The sequence below is a fragment of the Garra rufa genome, chromosome 12 (genome assembly GCF_049309525.1).
Source record: "Garra rufa chromosome 12, GarRuf1.0, whole genome shotgun sequence".
NCBI lineage: Eukaryota > Metazoa > Chordata > Actinopteri > Cypriniformes > Cyprinidae > Garra > Garra rufa.
Window position 1 is genome coordinate 6,736,341 of NC_133372.1, and position 16,056 is coordinate 6,752,396.

Here is a 16,056-nt window from a genome sequence, read left to right on the forward strand (position 1 = left end):
ATCCGACTCCTATCATTTGCGTCTATGTTTGTGCAAATTGTTCCTGTTACAGCTTCACCCACAGCAAATGTAAGTATTATTTGGACCTTGCAGTAAAATGAGTTGACATTTTGCAGAGCTGATTTTGACAAGGTAAAAGGTTTTTTTTTTACACTACTATTGAGAATTTTTAATCAAAGTATATTAGAGACTTTTCATTAAGACCCTAAAGAAAAATCATATGAACTTGTGAAAATTGGGCTTGTGATGACCCCCTTAAGCTAGGATGGCTTTTGGAAACCCAGCACAGTATATTTTACTTGATTGACAATAAGCAGGGACAAAGTGGGACCACAGTTCACCTCACAAGTAAAATGATAACTATTAACTGGAGATTCAACTACAAAGCTTGACATTCGTTGCTTAATAAACTTTCCTTGTCTTTTAATCATTCAGGTTGCCGGAAATGTAGTAGGCAGAAGATCTTCCTATTCGATAAAATAACTGGGGAAAGAATGAATGAGGTAAAATGTCTTTTATTAAGCTGCATGTTTGTCTCAGTGACTCTGGCCTTTAAAGATAACAATTCAGTGATTGCTTAAACAGCTAAAATAATTATTACTTTGTGTGTGTGTGTAGGGAAAAGCAGAATTGAAAGTCCACTGGTTGTCTTGCGCTGTGTGGTAAGTTGTGTTTTATTAACTATTTAATTTCATTGCAATGCTAAGTAGTCTATTCCATGACCAATATGATGTTAGCAATGCTCAAATGGTCTCTTGAAAGCAGTGTTCTGCTTACTTGTTTACCCTAGTGAAAAAAAATATGCTAAGTATACTTGCAGCCATACTAATTGTCAGTATACCTTTAGTGTATTAATGATTAGTTAATTTGAAGTGTGCTATTTTCGACATACTAATTTTGTGCTAAATATATTTTAATTGTAATTAAGTTGTAGTAAAGCATAACTTTAAGTGTATTTAGTGTACTTTTATGTGCTAAATTGAGACAACTTTAAGTATAATTAGTACACTTTAAGTATATGCCTGTGTAAGATAATTGCATGCTTGAAACCATAAATATATTATTTTTAAGGAAATATACTAAATTACAATTATTATTATTGACTTATTTTTACAATAATAATACTTATTAATAATAATAATTAAGTAAAAGCATTGTGGTAATATACTTTTTTATATTTAAAATTAGTACACTTTTTGCTAGTATATTTGCAATGTACTGTTGCAACTAGAAATACAATACAAATACACAAAATGTACTTTTTTCACAAGGGTATGGGTGATTTCGGTGCTTTAATTCTGCGTAAACTAAAAGATTAATAAAGTAAAACCCTCAGACATGGACGAGCTCTTCTTAACGCCATCTCTCCTTTATTTATTTTCCCCCCAACTCCTTGAATGTTCAAATATAACATCAAATATAACATCAGCATTTATTTTCCAACATAAATTATGTAATTAGATAACTCTGTTAAACTCAATTTAATTCTCAGAACAACATGGAAGTTCATTTTATTGATGTCTGTGGCAAGAGAAAGCTCCCTAGTCATGTAATTGATCCTGGCAGGAAATCATCCTCTGAGGTAGTCTGTAAAAAAACTGATACAAGGTTTTGCTAGGACATGGGCAATGGTCAGTTGTCTGGAATAAAAACTAAAGTGTGACTAAATATCAAGTTCTTTAAAGAATATTCCATTATTTTGGATACAGATAGGAGAAAGATCTACCTCCTTGTGTCAATTTAGATATCTAGTTATTAAAAAGAGCCGAGAATTTATGAATTAGAAGTGGACACAATGGATTGTGGAAGCTGGACAATTCAGTGCTTTCTAATTCATACAATTTTAAAAATAGTTGACAGTCAGCCAGTGTATTAAAAATAAAATGGAGCTAGCTGATGTGATAACATTTTTAATTTCTAGTCAAGTACTCAAGCTGCTACTATACATACACAACTAGCTAAAGCCTATTTATTGAGCAGGACATTGACCATGGACATTACCAGTAATGTTTTACAGTAGACGTGACCTTAGTGAAAAATAAATATGCTAAAATATATTTGCAATATATTTATTTACATGCTAAGTATACTACAAATAAATTTACTTATTATTTACTTAATAAAATATACTCTGTAATTGTACTTTTAGTATACCAACCTGGTATATTTGAAGCCTATTAAATTGGAACAATTTAATGCTTAATACTTAATGCAGAAGTAGTACTGAAGTCCAACTAAAGATATACTTGGATATATTTGACTGTGCTAAAGTGCAACTATTGCAAGTAAATGTTGTGTACACTTTAATCATTATCATACAATTCTCATCAATAGTGACATTAAACATTAAATTTTTGATTAATATTAAGAAATGTGCTTTGTCCACAAGTAGTATTCCATGTAAAATGTAATTATTTTTTTATATCAGTAAGTTTTGAGCGATATGTCAGTAAATATGTTAATAGATTTGAACTATACTTAGTGTCAAATAAATGCATTTTAAGTCTATTACTTTTTTAATAGGGGAATCATGCATGCATAAAATAATTTGTCAGCATCTGAAACACTAAACTTGGATGGAGAATGCTGTTCTACATGTGATTTGCATCATATTTTTGAGCAATGAAGATGGAAACAGTGACAGTAGTGGTGATAAAATGCATTAGGAAGATTAGGGAAGTGAGAAAATAAGAGCAGTACTGAATATGAAGAAGAGGAGAACAATGATGAATGGCAGTGGAAGCAAGATGCAGTCACTCCTGATCCCTGAGTCTGTAGAACTGCCAGGTCTACTTGTAATAAAACATGAAAACATGCTGAAATTTTAAAACGTAGTCAGCATTCTGCAAGTCAAAGCCCTTTCTAGCTAATCCACCAGTGTCAATGATCTTGATTTTTGTCCTGTCTTCTAATGATATATGTGCACTTTTGATATTTTACAGTGGCAAAACTTGGGATGACACATGGGAGCCTGCCAGGGAGTTCCAACATTTTTTGACCGAGACTCCACACCCCAACCAGCTTTGAGAACTTCAACTGTTTTGTCGTTGTTGTTCTTGTTTTGTTTTGCTTGCTGTTCTCCATTAAAGTTGTTTGCACAGTGCATACTCTCTTCTAGTATTTTTTAAAAAGTTGTTGTTTTAAACATCTTTTGCATTTGTTGTGAACGGCGTTACAGCCAGGTAGTGTAACGTGGAGAGGACATGCTACAAATATGTTGTTTCTACATTATTTTAAAGACATTATTTTTAAAGATTTGTGCAGTGCAGTTTTGGTATAGGTAAGTTTACATGAACTGTCTGTTATGCCAAGCATGAAAAAATACAACATAAATGTAGTAATATATTTAGTGTTACATATTTCCCATTTACATATTTATTTTCGTGTAGCCTAAAATAGAATAAGTTTATTATTAAGAATGCTTTTTTAAATTGTTATATTTCAGTAAAACTGATTGCCCTTATTTTCATACAATTTTATACTGAACTGTTATTTTTTTATATTTAGTTTCAAGTATCTAGCTGAGAGAGGATACTGTACAAAGCACTACATTTAGATTTTGACCTATTGATACATTTTCGGGAAATAAGTACATCTGTGTGGATGTGTTTGTTTGTGTGTGTGTGTGTGTGTGTGTGTGTATATATATATATATATATATATATATATATATATATATATATATATATATATATATATATATACTGCTAAAAAAAAATAAAGGGAACACAATTTAACTCAAAGAGTTCCTTTTATTTTTTTGAGCAGTATATATATATATATATATATATATATATATATATATATATATATATATTGACTACATATTGATATATATATTCACTGTTGTGTACTGTATGAGGAATAAATACTAAACCATTTCAAAACGTCTAATTTCTGCTTATATATATATATATATATTCATACAGTATACAGCTGTCAAAATTAGTTACCCTCTGGTTCATACCATGGAAATAGACCCTTGCTTTGGGAAAAAGATTCACTTAACTAATCAATAATCTAATCTACATCAGGTAACACACAGATAGGAATCAATAACTGAAATTTTATTTTTAATGAGAAGAAATAAATATTTTACTGCCCTTCTGTTATATGGTTATAACCACTGATCTATATAATGATCTCTATTATAGATCAGTGGTTATAACCCACCTTCAGCCGGAAGATCCTGTAATTACCATATTTGGAAGTAAGTGTGACGTGGATTTTGACAAGCTATGGCTGGACTAACTTTTAAGCCAAAATACAAGGTGCTTCATTTTGTAAACTACGTTTTACTGTCATTATGACTTAAGTAATACTGTCACTGAACAATGAGGCATTGCTGTGTTGCAAGAAATTTCCCATTTACCGAGATCCTAACCCTAACCCTACAGCGTAAATACAAACTTTAATGAACTACAATATACAGCGCCATGTTTTCCCGTCCCATCGATAGAGTGTAAAAGGCTTATGGGTAATGTAGTTTAAAAATCTTTTAGTAATTAAATTAAGTAAATACTATATTCAATGAATAAAGTTATATCTAAATATGTTTATTGTGCAAGCTTTTATGATATATTTGACAGCCAAGTTGAAATTTGGTATTTTACTAAGAACACTTTTTAAAACGCTTTTTTACAAACTTTCTGTATATGTGAAAAAACTGTTTCCAACATTATATATTAAACACAGCATAATTAGCTGTCCTGCTGATTTTCTCTTTGATATGTTAATCGGACTTTAAGTTACATCCATTTGAAATGTGCAGTTTTGTTACTCTACCAGGAGGCTCTACTGGTCCCCTGTGGGTGGAAGGGCAATAAAACCTGTACAGATGTACTCCCTTTACCATGGACAACAAACTGTGTTGTCACATTTATGCCTAAACATTTTTTTATTTCTGCCCCTTTCTATATTTACAACATGCTTGTGTTAGGTTTTGATGGTACTGTGAGACTCTGAAGACAGAATACAGAAATACAGTAAAAATTTACACAAATATTTTAAAGTAACATGTCTAGGCAACATGTTTATTATTTCTGTATATCTTTCATTCTTTCTTTCTTTTCTTTTTTCCTTTAGCAAAATGATTTTGGATGAACTTGCATTTAATGTTGGGAAATAATGATTCCTCCTTGTCATAATGGTTTTCTTTGTCTTGCTTGTCGATGTCCCTATAATCTGCTTATTCCATAAACAAGTTTCAATTGTTGTACAGCACCCTACACTAGGACACAGGCATATGTGGGCATAGTTGTTTTGTCTCAGCCCAGGGCTAAAGACCTAAAATTCCATTTTCCCCTGTGAATCATATTTACTTTCCAGCGATATCGTATACTATTTGAACTGAACTGTATGATGATATCACTGAATTCATTGATGAACTGTCTTTAACTGGAAATTGATTGTTTACAATAATGCGTTACTTACACACTATTGTCCTGTTTGAATACAGTGCAGTTTCTTTGACACAATCTGTATTGTTAAAAGCACTATATAAATAAAGGTGACTTGACTTCATTATTACTCATAAAACTCATGATTATTTAGTCTTGTAGTTGATTAAGGTGGAGCTCATTCTGAACTATTTTGTGGATATCTACTGTATCTAATGATTATTTTCAATATGAGTTAGTCTGCTAATTATTTTCTTCACTGCTCAACTGATTTGGTTTGTAAGTATTATGAAAATAGTGGGAATTACACATTACCCAAAAAGAATACCATTACACATCCTGTGAACAGTTCAAAGCTCAACGTGGTTAAACATGTCAAGCAACTAAAAATTTAAAAAATGCAATTTTCTAAGCTGGAATTATGTACTGTTTTTACATTAAAATGATCAACAAACGTGATCAACTTATGATCAACAAATTAGTTGCCAAATATTTTTTTTGCCAATTGACTACTTGTTTCGGCTGTACTTATACTGTAAGTATGAACTACTGAGTAGTTTTATTTATGCCAAAATGTAATATTTTATAAGCTCTTCATGTGCTGTCAAGTTCAGTAAAACGTTTTTTTTTCTTTTAACTGCAGCCTAGTACAACTAAAAAGTGGCATGAAAATAAACAAATCATCGAGAGAGCAAGTACCTCAAATCTATACTTTACAATACTTAGTAATATAGCTTACTATACAATAGAGTACTAAGCCTTACAATAATGCACTTAATTTCCACCACTGACCAGTTGTACAGGCATACATTTCCATGTATGTAATAAAAAAAAGAGAATACACTTTATAAGGTGATGAAAAGCATATTTTATTACACTCGTTAGATTCAGGGTTTAAGGTCTAGGCCACTGTCAAGAAAAAAAAAAAAAAGGGGGGGGGGGGGGGGGACGGGACAGTTTTGTTTTTTGTTGATTACAGTTCGTCACCAGAAATTTCGAAGTCACTGGCATAGTCATCAGTTGACGATTTGCTTAAGAAGTTCTCTGCTCCAGACAAAACTTGCAGGTAACAGTCTGTTGCTTGCACCCGCATCTCTCTGATTTTACGCAGCTTTCTGTGGATGATGCTCTGCAGACCTTTCAAACCCTCTTCACTTAGGCCACATTGCGAATCTTGAAAGAAAAATATAACAAAATAACATTAAGAAATTTTTGAAAACAGTCATCATTGTTGTGTATGTTTATTAGGACTGCCGCCTAATAGTGACGCAAAAATGTTAGTCTGTTAGAAAAGTCATAGTTGGACTAAATTGGATTGGCTGTGTAGTTGCAGAAAAAAGTGACACTCATGGACAGATCTAATGGATGACACGGTTGGTCCCAGTAATTATTAGATAGTAATTACATATGTGGGGCAGGAAATTCAAAATTGCTAAACTGAAAGTACAACATTGCCAACTTTCAGCTACCAATTGGAGATAGATTTGGGCAAAGTGTAATGATGGCTAATACAGCTACAGCCACTTACGGTACAATAAAATATGTTTTCATTACTAGGCTACTCCACCTGGGACTGGATCTTACAATTTTTCAGGACAATATTTGGTCGGGGGCAACCCTATGCTTATGCTTATGTTTGTGCCATATATTACAAATACATACTTTTCAGTGTCTCGCAGGCAAACAAGCAGGACAGTTCTCTGAGGGTCTCAGCACGAGTTGGAAGATATTTCCACTGGTGGTCCATCTCTGCAAGAATCTTCTGCTCCTCCTGAAGTCGCCTTACTGACATGATGATGTCGAATGCCTTTCTTTTTGTCCTTAGGTTGACAGAGTCTAGAATGCATGAGAAAAACGCATGTCATATGGGGATGCAAACTGACATTGAAGGCATTGTGGGTAATGTGTGTAAGTGTAAAAATGTGTATGTATACGAATTGTGTACATACCACTGTGTGGCAGCTGCCATGGCCAAGCTGTCTCACCAGACAAAATGGTTTCTAAGCACAGAGTGTCTGTGTTTGGAACCATTCTGTTGTATTTCTCTACAACTGATGTCAGAATCCCCTTCTCCTCCTTGATCTTGTGGCGGATCCTGGCACGACCTTTGTTGCCATCTGTATCTTTATAGAAATGCTGGGAACGCCTCTTGATACTTGCCACCAGCACCTCAATTCGGCTGGCCAAGGCATCAACATCATCTGGGGTTTTTGTTGTTGCTGAGAAAAAATATATGGGACAAAATTACAATAACAGTAACAATTACAATTATTCAGGACTAAACCTATTACTAGAAATATATAAATACTGGCCATTTCCTCACCGTCTGCCCACTCCTTTACATCATTGACCCAATCTTTCCAATTGGCTCTCTGTCACTGCCATCACTAAGTTTTGAACTGGCTTTGTAGAGCTTTTGTGGTCTGCAATGACAAATAATCACAGCTAGTATAAAACCAAGAACCAAATGTTTAATGCACAGCTTCAAACACTAAAAACATACATTACTGAACATCTAAAACAAATTCCACTGATGTCATTACCTTCTGATATCGACGGGTCAGTGCAGTGGCCAAATTGTCAAACTTTTGCTGATTCCAGCGCATGGCCATGAGAGTCAGCATGTCTGTGCGTCCTGGAAACACAGAAAATATCATATTACTATATTCCCCCTACTTATTATGTAATGATGTAACTAGTGAAGTACTGTATGTGGTCATTTTACCTGCTTTAAACATGTGTTTTGTGGTCACTGCAATCCTAGAGAGAAAAGCATTGCAGTTACACTGTTCCACCTCCTCCCCTAGTGTTAAACCAGCCCCATCCTGATACGCCCCACTCCATTTCACCTAATTAGTAGTAATAAAAATAATTATGTAAATAATGCTGAGAAAGTTTTTACATTCATTTGCAGATGCCCAGTTTTGATAATCACATAGCAAAGTTCACCTACCTCGCATTTAAAATCATGGGCTTTGGCATGGAATACTGAAAGGAAGGGCTTCATGTTAAGAAGGTGCTGGAGCTCTGGGCAGCTTTTTGCAACTCTTTGGAGGTAGGGCCAATATTTGCAGGTCATATCCATACAAAAAAAAGTGATATGTCTACAGGCCAGCTTTTCTTGTAGGTACAGGGGATTTGCAAAAATTAGCAAAAACAGAGCAGCACTCCATGCCGACACACCGCAAGCTCCAGTCCCTCCTCATCTACCTTGCTGGCAGATCTTTGGGAGGTCTCTCTGGCTGCTGACCACACCCCTCCACAAACACCTCTTCCACCTCTACCTATAATATGGAAAATGGTTGAAGAAAAATAAGACTCTTCTAAACAATCTCTTGAGTAGGAGATAAATGCATTTTTGTATGTAGTCTTATCATCTACGATTTTACATGTTTGGATGTCTTGTGAATATAGTCCACAAATCTTGTCACATCTTCATCCTTAGCTATAAAGACGTCTTCAAAGATGGCCTGTTCCTTAGATAAAAAAAAAACAACAACAACAACAACAACAACAATACTTATAATCTGTTGTAGCTGTAATATAATTTTACTTGGTGCACATTAAAGAGCTATTTTTTCTTATTAATATTGTTTCAACAGTGTGACATTATACACAGTTTTGAGTACCTAGCTGGATTCTTGAAACGGTAATGCTTCAGGTTTCCATCTACTGAAACTGCTGGCATATTTGGGGTGCACGCAGGACAGATGAAGGGCTCTTCCTTTCAGATTTCGTCCACCTCATATCGCACAGCCTCCCACTCAAAAAAACTTCTGAAAACTGTCTGTGAAGATCTTGCTAGTCTATTAGAAGTAAGGAAAAAAAAATGGCTAATAATGTACGACAAATACATTAGCATCAAACAGCTTTTTCAACCCACAATACAAGAATAAACAACACTATAGGATAAATAAATTCAATACTCACATGACCAAAGTGGACAGAACGCTGATCCAGCATTCTTAAAAATGCTTGCCAGGACAGTCCTGGTGCTGCCATCTTCATTTCTTTAAATGAAAAAAAAAAAAAAAGACATCTGTGGCATAAATTGTGGATTGTCAAATTGTGAAGTGAAGGGTCGCAGGTCAGTAATACCTTCGATTTAGGTCGCCCACTCCAAGTGGCTTGGCATGCCTCTCAACTCAGGCATGCATAGATCATATCGTCCTGGAAAAATCAAAAACAAATCCACTTCAATGTAAACCATATATGATTAATCAGGGTTTGGATTCTTAAAATATTTTTTTTACATTATTTCATTTACTTTTTGAACATTACTCAAAAGTGTGTAGATTTTACAAACAGACCTGTGCTCCCCTATGAGAGAAGAGCATGTGTAGATGTTTATGAAAGTGAAAGTCATGACATATTGTCAAGTATGGTGACCCACACTCGAAATTGGTCCTCTGCATTTAACCCATCCAAGTGCACACACACAGCAGTGAGAAGTGAACAAAGACACACACACACACACACACACACACACACACACACACACACACACACACACACACACACACACACACACACACACACACACACACACATGTTTGTTTTTGTGAATTGTGGGGACATTCCATAGACGTAATGGTTTTTATACTGTACAAACGATATTTGCTATCACCCTACACCTTCCCTACACCTAAACCTAGCCCTCACAGGAGACTGTGCATATCTTTACATTCTCAAAAAAACGTATTCTGTATGATTTATAAGCCTTTTGAAAAGTGGGGACATGGGCAATGTCCTCATAAGTCACCCTCTCCTTGTAATACCTATGTCATACCCATGTTATTACACAAATTTGTGTCCTGATATGTCACAAAAACAAACACACACACACACACACACACACACACACACACACACACACACACACACACACACACCAGAACAGTGGGCAGCCATTGCTCCAGCGCCCAGGGAGCAATTTGGGGTTCGGTGCCTTGCTTAAGGGCACCTCAGTCATGGTATTGAAGGTGGAAAGAGCACTGTTCATTCACAATCCCCACCTTTAATTCCTGCCGGTGCGGGAATCGAACCGGCGACCTTCGGGTTACAAGCCCAACTCTTTTACCATATAATAACACTTATCTTTACACCCTTACCATTCATTGTGATCACAGCAACATTCTTCCCTGGGCTGACCCTCAATGACTCTGGTGAACAACTGCAAATATTGTCAGGAATCTCCACAGGTACAAGCCGTACTGGAAAAGATCAAACATGTGAATTAAGATCATTTGTATTGACTGAGTAATACATTGTAATGCTTCAATGGTAATGAAGAACATTGCTGAAAAAGTATGCAAGAGTTGCTCAAAAAGCTGACTGACACGGAATGTCCTCATAAATTCAATATCAAACAATACGAAACAAAAAGGCATTATTTAAATAGTTAAGCTTATGAGGCCTAACGATTCTCAGAATGATGTTTATGTTGTACAGTCATAAACCAGGACTTACCACAATGGGAAAGAGCCTTATCTACAACAAAAGTTGTTGGAGGCAATGGCTGGTAGAATCCAGCAGTCATGGCATCTCGGTTATGGAGAACATGCCTGGTGTGCATGCTGACATCACAATCAGCACAGAAGAAGGGGCATGGTCGACAGTCACGACAACGGACAGCAGCTGGATTGCTCCCACAATGTTGGCAGATGTGTGTTGCCACATTTTCTTGTGCCACAGCTGCGTTCACCAGACGGGGTCTCTCTGCCCTCCACCTCTCTGCAAAGAGACTTTGTCGTATGCTCCAGTTTGAGGAAGCTAGGAGAGCATCTCTTGAGTTTCCAGGAGGTGATGCCTCATCATCTGAGGTATCGCTCAGTGAGTGCTGGAGATCTTGCAGAAAACACTCTGTTAAAATAGTATGGAATATTTAAAAACAACACTTATATATTAAAGTGTACTGCTTGGAGTGCCTTTGGATTTTGAAAATGTAATTTACACAAAAAAAGTACACACCAGCAGTCTCTGGAGCAAAGGTCACCTCACAGTTAGTGTCAGGAGCATTGATGGGACGATCAGTTTTCCGAACGTGATCAGCTGTACCAGATAAAAACAACAAAAAACAACCTTTATAACATTTTCAACTTGTCCCAAGCTTAGTAGCACAAATTTACCTCCCTTATTATGAAATGGCATAAGCTCACTGTTTAACGTTAGCTAGAGAAAAGGACTAGCAGACATTTATTTCCCAAACCCACATGTGGACAGTCCAATTACTTGCAGTTATCTGTCTATAAGTTGTCATATAGATGATAAAAGCAAATAAGACTGCTTGCTGTAAAAGCAGATCATTTAAAAAGAAACAAGCTGGTTGGCCACTGACAAGACACTCAGAACAAACTGCTTCAAACAAAGACCAATAATTTAGTGTAGTTTATACTGCTTTACACAAACACTGTATGTAATCAATTTATTTTCATGTCAAAAATCAAGTGAGCAGTTCTGGTTTGATTGTTTCTCTGACATATTCCATGTTTGATACATTCATAAGTGCCTAAACAATGTAGATATTTAATATATTTAATATATTGAATCTACAATTATACTGACCTTTATTTGACTGATTCCTGCTTGACCTTGGTCTTGCATAGACAATGGTTCCATCAATGTCTCTTTTTCTCCAAAGCACCCTTGGTTCAGGTGTCTTTACTGGTGCTGCTTCCTCCTGTTTCTGCAGCTCACCAAGCAAGTCATCAAGACTCTGGAGCTCATCGCTGAGTTCATGATGATCAACCAGGTTATCCAGCTTCATAAACTGTTCTTGGAGTTCTGAATCACTCATGGTGATGGGCAGAAACACAAACAGACAGACAGAAAGACTCACAACAAAGATGGACAGATATGACAACTACAGATGTAAACAGACAGAGAGAGAGAAAGAGTGAGTGAGCTACAGAGAGACAACTACAGGTTAACAAAATGGACGTGGCTCTTAAAAGTGCCTTTGGTTTGTGTGTGTGTCTGTGTGTGGGTCGTGTTAAATAAAGGAGAAGTGAGAAGCTGGTAAATGTGAAGGACCTGGTAAGAGAAAAAAAATCAGAATTCAGAATTTCTAACAATTTTACCAGTTATTTTTTCATCAGTGTTGGCAGATTAGGCAGTTTTTGACTGGTTTTGAGTTGTACTACATGGGATAAAATGGGCTTGGACAGGTGAAATTTTGATAACTCTGTTATGCCAAATGACAGATATGGAAAACAGTTTACAATGTCGAAACAAAGTAGCCTTCTTTAGAGAAGAACACTTAATTTGCTTAATTATGACATATTAAATAATTGTGGTAAGCCACAGTATTGTCGTAGCTATGAATACATTTGTATTGTGTACCATTGTTAAGATTTGTGTTTTTACTATATAATTTTGTGTGGATTTCTAACAATTACTGGAAAACAAACCAATCTGGCAACACTGTTCCTCATCTCAACATTTATAATTGGCTGAAGTGTTGTGAGCTACTGTAATATGAAAACACATAATAAAAATCATGCAATCTCCTATCATATTACCTCGCATTATTATATGTGGAAAAAAATAAACAAACTTGAATTTAATTAGCTAACTTACTAGCATACTACACATATGGTGCAGCTAATTATATTTTTATAATGTCTGCTGTCATTTACTGCATCACGAAACTACTACCTTGCACTTCTAGGTTCTAAACACAACTTCTTGACCTGAAAACGACTTTTTGTACCGAAAATGTAAGAAATTGTTCACATCTACTTACCGAGTGGAAAATCGCAATGGATCTTGGGATCGCGCCATACAATGACGTCAGCTCCACAGATTGATTGATTTATTAATAAATAAATAAAAATACAATATAAATAATCAATCAACCAACCAATAAACAAACAAACAAATAATTAAATAATAATGATTATTATTATTAATCGCACTGCTCTGATTAATCATTGATTAACCAAACAAAATCACAGCACATTACACACAGTACGCTTATCAATATCAATAAACCTCCGATAAAAACTAGAAAACACCTAAAGTGCTTAGGATACTGGTGTTGCTCGCGCTATGGAGCGTTGCTAAAGTCAGCGCTGAACGCTGTTTCACAGACAGCACTTTGATATCAGACAGCGTTTATTTTATTTTGAAATAAAATAAAAATCAGTTGACGAGCTAAATAAATATGACCTTGTGGCCGCCAACTGACTAGTCCTGCCATAACTTATTTATTCTTTTTTTTATTCCTATTTATCGTGGTTACGACCCACCTAACACGTCAAATTTCAACGCCTCAGGCTCCGGTACAGATTCTATAGGGAATCCCTGCACGTCTAAATGTGACGCTGAAGGGGTACCCTGTTCGTCAAAAAGTGACGCCGAGGGTTCCTGATCAAGCGTCAATATATGACGAGTTGGGAGTGAGACCATCCATCCATCCATCCACCGATAGCAGCGTCCATAGCAGCCAAAACGTTGCAGTTTCACATTATTCTGGCGAGATCTGAAAAATCTTCACAACAACGAGCAAGCGAGTGATTGTGTACATTGACTGAGTGAATATTATGAAACTAATATATATATTTCTCGCTAGAAATGTAACCAAAACTTATTTTTATGCAGAAACTAATTCTAAATATTGAGTTTTTCACTAAAAATGAGAGAAATGTCCGCCATGTTTTTTGTTCTCACGGTCGGAATCTTGAAAGTCACGTGACTTGGACGTAAAACAATAGGAAAAGAATAGGCAAAAAAAAAAACGTAACAGTCATACAATTCAAGGGCCGTTATTGTAACCCCTCTACGTTTTGCACTTTGGACCAACGTAGTCAGGGTACGTTTTTATATGAGACTGGGTTGTGTTGTACATACCATTATGGACTACAGGTGGAAAGATATATTTGATTATAATGTGATGAAAAGCATCTTCTGGTTCTCAGAGAATGATTTGGTGCACTTGTACACTGTCCCTATCAAATAAACCACAAATAATATGTATATATGATAAACTAAACCAGATGCGTAATATCATAATAAAATACCAGTTTGTACTTCAAAGATTTAACTTCAGTGCCTTGTGGTTGAAGTTAAAATGTTGATTCAACTTAGCCCAGAGAATTTGGCTCACTTTGCAAACAACAACTAGCTAGTTTACCAATTCAGGCTAATATTTAGCTAAATGATTTGCATGGTTTTATATGTTGCTAAATCACCTATATGCATCGTAAATATTTTTAGACCTGGCTAAATTTGATTTGATGTAACAGCTATTACATCTGTTATGCAAATTTTTTACTTTGACAAGCCAAAAACTGTTTTTAAGTAGATGGGTGCCGTCCACTCCTTCCATGTGTTTTTCCTTATCACAGTCTGGCAGAAATGATTCCAAAATGATTCCAAAATACATGGTCACATGGAAGTAAAGGTGTACGGTTGCCAAGATGCAGGGTGTGGGTCAACTTACCCACTGTCTCAACTTACCCCACTCTCCCCTACTTTCATCAAAATTAACAGTTAAAACACAATACAAATAAGACCATTGACCAGTGTAAACTGTCTTTATTATAATGGGAGTTTTGTGGAAAATGCAGAAATCAAAGAGAATGATCTTTGATTGTTTTCTGTATATAGAATAATCACAACTGATTCACTAATACACAAACAGCAGTAAAACGCATTTGCGACAAAGAACGTCTGGTGTTGAGTCTGTACATACTACACTGACCACAGGTCATGATGCTCATGAAAGGCAGTTTCAGATTTTGATATGTTTCTAGAGGTTAGTTTACAGAGTTAGTAGTTATTCTGCACCAAAAATTCTTATCTAACAGCAGTATTGCTCTCATGATTTATGGACAAGCATGAGTTTAGATCACATCTACTTGATGATATTGTGATTTCAAATCATGGCATTTCTGAAGGGTAGAAATAATTCCTATTGTGCTTTTTCACTTTCTGAATTTTAGCCAGTCTGGGCATAAAAAAAAAAAAAAAAAAAAAACATCTACAAAGTTATAAATCTTAAAGTCCATTCCAAAGGGAGATATTTAGTTTTTTTTTTTTTTTTAATTTTTTTATTCCTTTTCAATAACAACTAACGGCTCCTTTCGACTACAGTGTTTGTTTTATGGATGCTATGACGCGGTCCATTAGTAAATCATTCAAATAAATCCCACCTGCGGAAATTTGAATCATTGGCGGGTGGGGGATTAGCCTAAATTTAGCAATGTAGCATGGACAGCCGCTTCTGGGATGCTTCAGCGAGCCGCAGGGCGGCCCGTATAAATGCAAGCATTGACTGAAGTGTCTGCGAACTGCTCTGGTAGCCGTGCTGGAGCCGTGACGTTGACAGGTGCAATATAGAGGGTCGAAACACATGCGGAACAGCGGCTGATATAAACACAAGCATTGATTAGAGTGACGATCATCGGTGGTTGCTTCAGAGCCGCGCCGTAGACGTGCAGTGTGTGGTCAGTAAAAGCCTCCTTTAGCGATCCGATGTGTTTTTGTAAGAAAAATATTCATATTTAAAATGTAAGAATCACTTTAATCTAGCTTGCTCAGTTGTACACAGAACATGCTGCTTTGGGAAGGGGCATGGCAGGACTGAGATGCCATCTAAGCTGTTCACTAGTTGTAACGCGGTGGAATTGCTAACCAATCACAAGACATTTCATTT

The 16,056-nt window shown here is 35.8% G+C and overlaps 1 long non-coding RNA gene across 1 annotated transcript; it reads left to right on the plus strand.

Moving 5' to 3' along the window:
* The first annotated feature begins 399 nt into the window (after positions 1 to 399).
* LOC141346710 (uncharacterized) lies at positions 400 to 3,103 on the plus strand. Its single transcript, XR_012357237.1, has 3 exons — positions 400 to 503; positions 619 to 662; positions 2,943 to 3,103. It is a non-coding gene; the product is annotated as an uncharacterized lncRNA (long non-coding RNA).
* Positions 3,104 to 16,056: the final 12,953 nt, after the last annotated feature.